An 8,830-nucleotide genomic window follows, 5' to 3' on the forward strand; every position below is an offset into this window, starting at 1 on the left:
AATTAGCAATGATACATACATAATCATCAATTTAAAACATGATCAGATCAGAGATTTTTGGTAAAGCCAAGATCTCTGATAGGAAAGCTCACCAAAATAAATACATCTTTACAGCCCACCAAAAAGGTAAAGAGAGGTGGAGCTAGGAGGCCCTTCCTTGGGAGATTGTTGTGTAATCTTGGGGCTGTAACAAAGAAAGCTCTGCCTCTTTGCCTCATCTGCTCTACTTCTGATGGTGGTGAGACACTTAGCAGTGCCTCTGAAGCTGATCTTAGTACTTGGGCAGGTTTAAATAGGAGGAGTTTGTTTAACCTGGTACTAGGCCATTTAGGCTGCAATCCTATGTACACCTACCTGGGAGAAAGCTCCATTAAATTCAATAGAATTTACTTCTGAGTAGACATACATAGGATCATGGAATTAGGGCTTTAAAGGCCAAGACCAGCACTTTGAATGGAGACTGGAAACAGACTGGAAACCAGTGAAGGTGATGTAATAACAGAGCTATATTATCTAACCTGTAGGCTCTTGCTAACGGCTAGCCAGCCACAATTTGAACTAATTGTAGTTTCTGAACTGTCTTGAAAAGGAGCCCTATGTAGAGTGCATTACAGCAAGCTAATTTGGGTGTAACCAGGGCATTAATCACTGAGACCAGATCCAACTTCTCTAGGCAAGGGTGCTGCTGCTGTCACATACCAAACAAAGCTGGGGAAATACTGGACACTAGCAATGGCCTAGTTAAGATCTGTCTCACAAGAGCCATTTCAGGACTATGCAAGATGACAAATTAGTGAATCTCTGTAACTTCTACAGGCCCAACTGGTGTCTTGGATTCCTATGACCATTCCAGCTATCAGAGCCCACCATAGCTTATGGTTGTGCCCAAAACGTACTGTTTTTCCACCTGCTGGTGACTGATTCCCCACCCCCTCAATATATTGCCTCTGCTGCCTGAAATATGTATGGTATAAGCAGGTCCTGGCTAGCATTGATGGAGGAGAGACCAAGTTTGGTTGGGGCCCATCCCATGTAGACAGGCATGTAAATCTCAGTGTTGGAAGCTGATTCTTGCAATGACAAGATTTACACATTAGGGTGTATCTTTTATGGGAGACACTGAAAATAATATATTAATTACTTACTTAGGGTGCAATCCTATGCATGTTTAGACAGAGAAAAGGCCTACACTCCCCAGCCAGCATGTTTGATTTTTCTGCTAAAATGGTTTGCTTTTTAAACAGTTTGATTTGATTTGTGTTTTGCTCTTGTTTTATGGATTTAAATCATGCCTAACCAGAAATTTCATGCCCAGAAAGTTGTTGGTGAGTGGGCTTCAAAAAGTGGTCAATCCATGCCAAACAAGCAGAACAGGTAGCCTAATACTCTGAAAGTTATTTAGTTGTTGTTTGTTGTTCAGTCGTTCAGTCGTGTCCGACTCTTCGTGACCCCATGGACCATAGCACGCCAGGCCTTCCTGTCCTGCGCTCTCTCCCGGAGCGTGCTCAAGTTCATATTCATTGCATCGGTGATGCTATCTAGCCATCTCATCCTCTGCTGTCCCCTTCTCCTTTTGCCTTCAGTCTTTCCCAGCATCAGGGTCTTTTCCAGGGAGTTTTCTCTTCGCATTAGGTGGCCAAAATATTGGAGCTTCAGCTTCATTATCTGTCCTTCCAATGAGCACTCAGGGTTGATTTCCTTTAGGATGGACTGATTTGACCTCCTTGCAGTCCAGGGGACTCGTAAGAGTCTTCTCCAGCACCACAGTTCGAAAGCATCAATTCTTCGGCGCTCAGCCTTCCTTATAGTCCAGCTCTCACAGCCATACATTGCTATGGGGAAAACCATAGCTTTGATTAGACGGACCTTTGTCGGCAAGGTGATGTCTCTGCTTCTTACTATGCTGTCTAGGTTGGCCATAGCTTTCCTCCCAAGGAGCAAGCGTCTTTTAATTTCATGGCTACAGTCACCGTCTGCGGTGATCTTGGAGCCCAAGAAAGTAAAATCTGTCACTGCTTCCATTTCTTCCCCTTCTATATGCCAGGAAGTGATGGGGCCAGATGCCATGATCTTCGTTTTTTTAACGTTGACTTTCAAACCAGCTTTTGCACTCTCCTCTTTCACCCTCAACAAGAGGCTCTTTAGATCCTCTTCGCTTTCTGCCATTAGGGTGGTATCGTCTGCATATCGGAGGTTGTTGATAATTCTCCCAGCAATCTTAATTCCGACCTGTGATTCATCCAACCCGGCATTTCTCATGATGTACTCTGCATATAAGTTAAATAAGCAGGGTGACAATATGCAGCCTTGTCGTACTCCTTTCCCAATTTGGAACCAATCGGTTGTTCCATGTCTGGTTCTTACTGTTGCTTCTTGACCCTCGTACAGGTTTCTCAGGAGACAGGTAAGGTGGTCTGGTACTCCCATCACTTTAAGAATTTGCCACAGTTTGTTGTGATCCACACAATAAAAGGCTTTAGCGTAGTCAATGAAGCAGAAATAGATGTTTTTCTGGAATTCTCTTGCTTTCCCCATGATGCAGCGAATGTTGGCGATTTGATCTCTAGTTCCTCTGCCTCTTCGAAACCCAGCTTGTACTTCCGGTAGTTCTCGGTTCGCATACTGCTGAAGCCTAGCTCGTAGGATTTTGAGCATCACCTTGCTGGCATGTGAAATGAGCGCAATGGTGCGGTAGTTTGAACACTCTTTGGCGTTGCCCTTCTTTGGAATTGGAATGTAAACTGACCTTTTCCAGTCTTGTGGCCACTGTTGAGTGTTCCAGATTTGTTGGCATATTGAATGCAGCACTTTAACAGCATCATCTTTTAGGATTTTAAATAGCTCAGCTGGAATACTGTCATCTCCGCTAGCTTTATTGTTACTAATGCTTCCTAAGGCCCACTTGACTTCACTCTCTAGGATGTCCGGCTCAAGTTCAGTGACCGCACTATCATGGCTATCAGGGACATTCAGATCTTTCCTGTATAGTTCTTCTGTGTATTCTTGCCACCTCTTCTTAATCTCATCTGCTTCTGTTAGGTCCCTGCCTTCTTTGTCCTTTATCATGCCCATCTTTGCACAAAACGTTCCCTTGAGATCTCCAATTTTATGGAAGAGATCTCTAGTCTTTCCCATTCTGTTGTTTTCCTCGATTTCTTTGCATTGTTCATTTAAGAAGGCCTTCTTGTCTCTCCTTGCTATTCTCTGGAACTCTGCATTCAGTTGGGTATATCTTCCCCTTTCTCCCTTGCTTTTCGCTTCCCTTCTTTCGTGAGCTACTTGTAAAGCCTCATCAGACAGCCACTTTGCTTTCTTGCATTTCTTTTTCTTTGGGACGGATTGAGTTGCTGCCTCCTGAACAATGTTACAACCTCCGTCCATAGTTCCTCAGGCACTCTGTCTATCAGGTCTAATCCCTGAAATCTATTCCTCACCTCCACTGTATATTCATCAGGGATATGATTTAGGTCATACCTGAACGGTTTAGTGGTTTTCCCGACGTTCTTCAATTTAAGCCGAAATTTTGTAAGAAGCAGCTCATGATCTGAGCCACAGTCAGCTCCAGGTCTTGTTTTTACTGACTGTATGGAGCTTCTCCATCTTTGGCTGCAAAGGACATAATCAATCTGATTTCGATATTGACCATCTGGTGACGTCCATGTGTAGAGTCGCCTCTTGTGCTGTTGGAAAAGAGTGTTTGCTATGATCAGCATGTTCTCTTGGCAAAACTCTATTAGCTTTTGTCCTGCTTCATTTTGTACACCAAGGCCATGCCTGCCTGTTATCCCGGTGATTTGTTGACTTCCTACTTGAGCATTCCAATCCCCTATGATGAAGAGGACGTCTTTTTTTGGTGTTAGTTCTAGAAGGTGTTGTAGGTCTTCATAGAACCGATCAACCTCAGCTTCTTCGGCCTCAGTGGTTGGGGCATAGACTTGAATTACTGTGATGTTGAATGGTTTGCCTTGGATTCGTACTGAGATCATTCTATCATTTTTAAGATTGTACCCCAGTACTGCTTTTCCCACCCTTTTGTTGACGATGAGTGCTACTCCATTTCTTCTAAGGGATTCTTGCCCACAATAGTAGATATGATGGTCACCTGAATTAAATTCGCCCATGCCTGTCCATTTTAGTTCGCTGATTCCCAAGATGTCGATGTTCAATCTTGCCATCTCATGTTTGACCACCTCCAGCTTACCTTGATTCATTGATCTGACATTCCAGGTTCCTCAACAATTTTGTTCTTTACAGCATCGGATTTTCTTTTCACCACCAGACACATCCACAGCTGAGTGTCCTTTCGGGTTTGGCCCAGCCGCTTCACTCTTTCTGGCGCTACTTGGAAATACCCTCTGCTCTTCCCCAGTAGCATATTGGTCACCTTCCGACCTGAGGGGCTCATCTTCCGGCGTCATCTCTTTTAGCCTTGTGATACGTTCCATGGGGTTTTCTTGGCAAGCATACTGGAGTGGGTTGCCATTTCCTTCTCCAGTGGACCACATTTTGTCAGAACTCTCTGCCATGACCTGTCCGTCTTGGGTGGCCCTGCACGGCATAGCTTATGGCTTCACTGAGTTATGCAAGCCCCTTCACCACAACAAGGCAGTGCCGAATATTAAAAATAATGCTACAAGTTTGAAAAACAAGGGCCTTATGCTTGTCAGTTATCATCATAGTGCCTTTGCAGTCATTGGTCAGAACTTGGGAAGGTAGGAACAAGTTTACTTCTTAGGGAACAATTAGGTAGAATACTGCATACTGCACACACACTTTTCCTTTCATCTCTGCAAGTCACAGGACAAAAACAGCCTTCCCCAGCCTGGTGTGTTTAATAAGACGTAGCAAGTCTGAGCAACTGCACCAAGCCCATCGGGGGGGAGGGGGGGGCTCAGGCTCTGACAAGGCAGCGGTGTTGGCAAAGAAGAATGCCAGATGGGAAAGGACGGGTAACTCTGAGCTCAGCGGCTTTGCTATGGAGCCAAGAACTGGAGAGAGTGTGACTCAGGTCAGACTGGCTCGGCCTGCTTCCATGAGGCAGTTTCACATGTCGTGGCGAGAAGCAAAAGGCGGCTACATCATGTAATGCACTCACTGTCATGGACTCAGGGGAGAGAGGATGTGGAGATGTTCTTAAATTCAGTACAGCCTGTCACCACCTTGGAGCACTACTTGCTCAGAGATGTAGTCTTGAGAGGGCGGGATCTAGAAGGAAGGATCCTGGTGCCTGGGCCTAGATAAATGATAGCTTTGCAGCGTCTGTTATATAATTTAGAGTTTTGTATAAACCTAGTTGGACCCCACCTTCTGTACCTCAAGTACCTGCCACAAGTGAGGTTTGTAGGCAAAATGGGAGGGATGATACCATAATCTGTGTGGTGGTGGGGAGGAATGGTGCAGGATAGGCAAAGATGTCATAAGGCATAGAAAGTCCCCTGGAAGGAGCAGCTGTGTCAAGGTCCTGACACCTACATTTCTCTTGCCCTGTGATTGGAACCAGAGAGCCCTAAAGTCTGTGTGGAACCTCTGACAGATCTGGGGCAACCCCAAATATACAAAGTGTGTGACTGCTTCAAGGCATCTGAGGCAAGTGGATCGTCAGTTCTAACTGGATCAAAGGTCACCAATCTCAAGGTCATCCCGAAGCTCAGAGAGTTAAGTTCCCTCTGGATGATCCCATTCATCAGGGTTGGGGAACCTGTGGGCCCCAGATGTTGCTGGACTCCTAATGCAGCCCCAGCTGACATGGCCAGTGGTCAGGGATGATGGCAGTTGTAATCCAACATCTGGTGGGCCACAGATTCCCTATCCCTGCCACATATACTCCTGAAGTTATTTTGGGCCAAGTATTGCCAGAGACAGGATACTCGGCTAAGTGAGCTGTGGTTGACCTGAGATCCAGATTAGGCTCAATACCTGCACGAAGCACCTCTTTGGCTCGATGTACATACCTGACAAGGAGGCATGAGTCCCCCAAGGCCACCTGAGTCTCTGGCAAGGCGGAGTCCAACTCTCTTATAAGAATGCTACAAAGGCAGTGACATGAGCCGCCAGTGTGCAGCAATGTCACCCAATGAGTAAACCAGTCCAGACTTTAATGGTGTATATTTCAAACGAAACCTTGGGCTGGTTTGAATTCTACAGAACCTTTTGTCGGTCTCTTTAAACCTGTTTGTTGGTCTGATTTAATTGTATCGCTCAGATTCCCAAACCTGTTGGCAAGAGAAGAGGTGGAGTATACATTCACACTCCTGGGGAATGGGGACACCGCCCACACCAGCCGACTGAAGCAAGGAGGTGCGCGCTTGGCCCGCCAAGGCATCTCGGTTTCCATTGTTGCTTGAGTAGCTGGAGCCGGCGGGCCTGTTTCACCAGTGTCTATCTATAGCTAGGAAGGTGAGCTCATAGTTTCTCTTTGGCCTAGTTCCCACTGAGTCTGTAAGCCTGTGTCTGGACTGTACCACTTCAGAGTGCAGGTATGGTTCTCCTGATTGAACGCCTCTCATTGAAAAAATATAAAAATAACAATCCATGCACACAGGGAATTGGCATGTCAGGAAAGAAGAGTCCTGGTCTCATCTTCTTTCTAACATGTTTGTTCTCTATGGGCCAAACTATGTGACTGGATCTCCTGACATTTCTATTTTAACCTTAAAACATCTGTAATTGTATGTGCATAGATACACCTGTATGTTTTCACAGTAGCAGCTGTGAGCGAAATATAGATAGGGAAAACGGCATGGGAGGAGGATTAAACTTCCCTCTCCCAGAACCACTGTTCCAGTCAAAATTGGAGCACCCTCAGCCTTCTACTTGCTTTCAAATAAAAACAGAAACATCAGGAGAACCAATTACTGACCTCATGTAGCTCGTGTAGCTCAGTCCTATGGGTAGATTTTTTCCTCTCCCACTGACCATCGTTCGAGTCCCCAATTTAGCACAGAGTCCAGAGACAGGTCTATAGCCTCAGTAAGAACTAAACCATAAACTGGAGCAGCTTCCCCAACCTGGTGCCCTCCAGATGTTTTAAACTACAAATCCCACCTGCCCTAACCATTGGCCAGGCTGGGTGGGGCTCATGGTAGTTGTAGTGTAAAACATCTGAAGGGGGCTGAATGAACTGTATTCCATAGTATAAGAAGTCCCCCTGGCCCCAGCACCAAGTTCATGACGAGAGAAGAAACTGGCTCAAAATATCAAACCCCTTGCATGGCTAGAATATCTCTTCTTTGTGTCCTTCATGGGTTTACTCATTAATTGGGGGTTTCCATGGACTGTGGTAACTGCAATCTCTCACTGGATATCAGATGGGTTAGGCACCAATGCCCTAACTGAGGAAGATGTCAAAAGTATGGCATCCTCCTGACACACTGCTTCCTCCTTCGTGTTTTAGTTTCCTCTTCTGTAAATGGGGTCAAGAGTGATGAAGTACTTATTAATTCTAGCACCTTCTGGGAGGCTGGACTGTAAACAAAACATTACTCAAGGTGGCTTTTGCTGGACTGTTCCAGTTCAGATTCAGGGTATGGAGTCGCCTGTTACAATGTCCCCCAGTATAAAAACTACCTATACAAAGAAAAGTGAAGGAGAAGTGATCTACACTACCCTTCTCCTTGCCATCCTGGTTTTCTATATGCAGATGTTTATATGGGGCGATGTTTAAATATAAGATGCCCCACCCACCATCTGAAGGGGTACAGTCCAGTGAGAGCTGTACCCTGTGACCTTAATGTTTATCTCTCAGGCAGCTTTCACGGTGGTCACCATGGGCAGGCTGCCCCAAACAGCCTCCCGATAGGGGAGGGGATCTTAGCAGTCTCGCCCACAGCAGTTAAAGCTGCTCACCACATGGCTCACCTTCATCGCATTATGATGGATGTCTGTGCCTCCCCCAGCAGGTATCGGGAGATGCAGGGGTGCAAGCGAGGGTGCGTCCCAAATGTGATCAGGATATGTCACATGGGGAGGACCTGAAAACATTAGTACAGGGACAAGCATGCCTCACTGGGGGAATCTGTAATGAGAAGTCCAATTTTGTCTGCTGTCCTGCAGCAACAGTCACATATGTTCGGACCGCTACTACCCGCCCCCCCGGGCTATGGAGAGGCTGGGAACAGCTGCAGAGAAGCTCCTGAAGGGTTCCTTGTGAGCATGTCAGGTATGGCAACATGGAGGGTAGTCAAATGAGCACGGAAAAGAGCATTACAGATGCCGCACAGTGTTCAGTGCATGGAACAGGGACCAGTACATTTTCACCAGGGGGGTTAAAAGCAGCTTTGGGATGGGGCAGTTGAGATCAGGAAAACAGCCCAGGGAAAGGGCTCCATCAGCACCATTGCTCTGATCAAAATGACCATCAGAGTCCCCATCCCACACCGTGGCTGCTTTAGAGCAGCCTTCCCCAACCTGGTGCCCTCCAGATGTGTTGGACTACAATTTCCATGGCCATGCTGCCTGGGGGAAGTTGTAGTCTAACACATCTGGTGGGCACCAGGTTGGGCAAAGGCTGCTTTAAAATAAACAAAACTGTTAGGTGATCTGATGATAGATCACCTACTTATCCCCTACTTTGGTCTCACGATGGATGGACAACCCTCTGGGAGGGATGGTGATAACTGCCCGGTGTGGCATAAAGGCCACCTGCCATTCTGCAGGCTCCCTACTCACAAAAAGAGGGCAGAACAGCACTTGCCATGGGCTTCTTCCCACCCTTGGTTTGTCCTGAGTCCATGGTGCGAAGCCCTCCAGAGGGGCAGCTCTGTGTCGTCCCTCTCTTGTTTCCACATCTTCATCCTGCAACACCAAGGTGATGGTGATTCCACTCACCAGA

This window comes from Heloderma suspectum, chromosome 2, assembly GCF_057233095.1.
Source record: "Heloderma suspectum isolate Gila_16-S chromosome 2, 16-S_ref, whole genome shotgun sequence".
NCBI classification, from domain to species: domain Eukaryota; kingdom Metazoa; phylum Chordata; class Lepidosauria; order Squamata; family Helodermatidae; genus Heloderma; species Heloderma suspectum.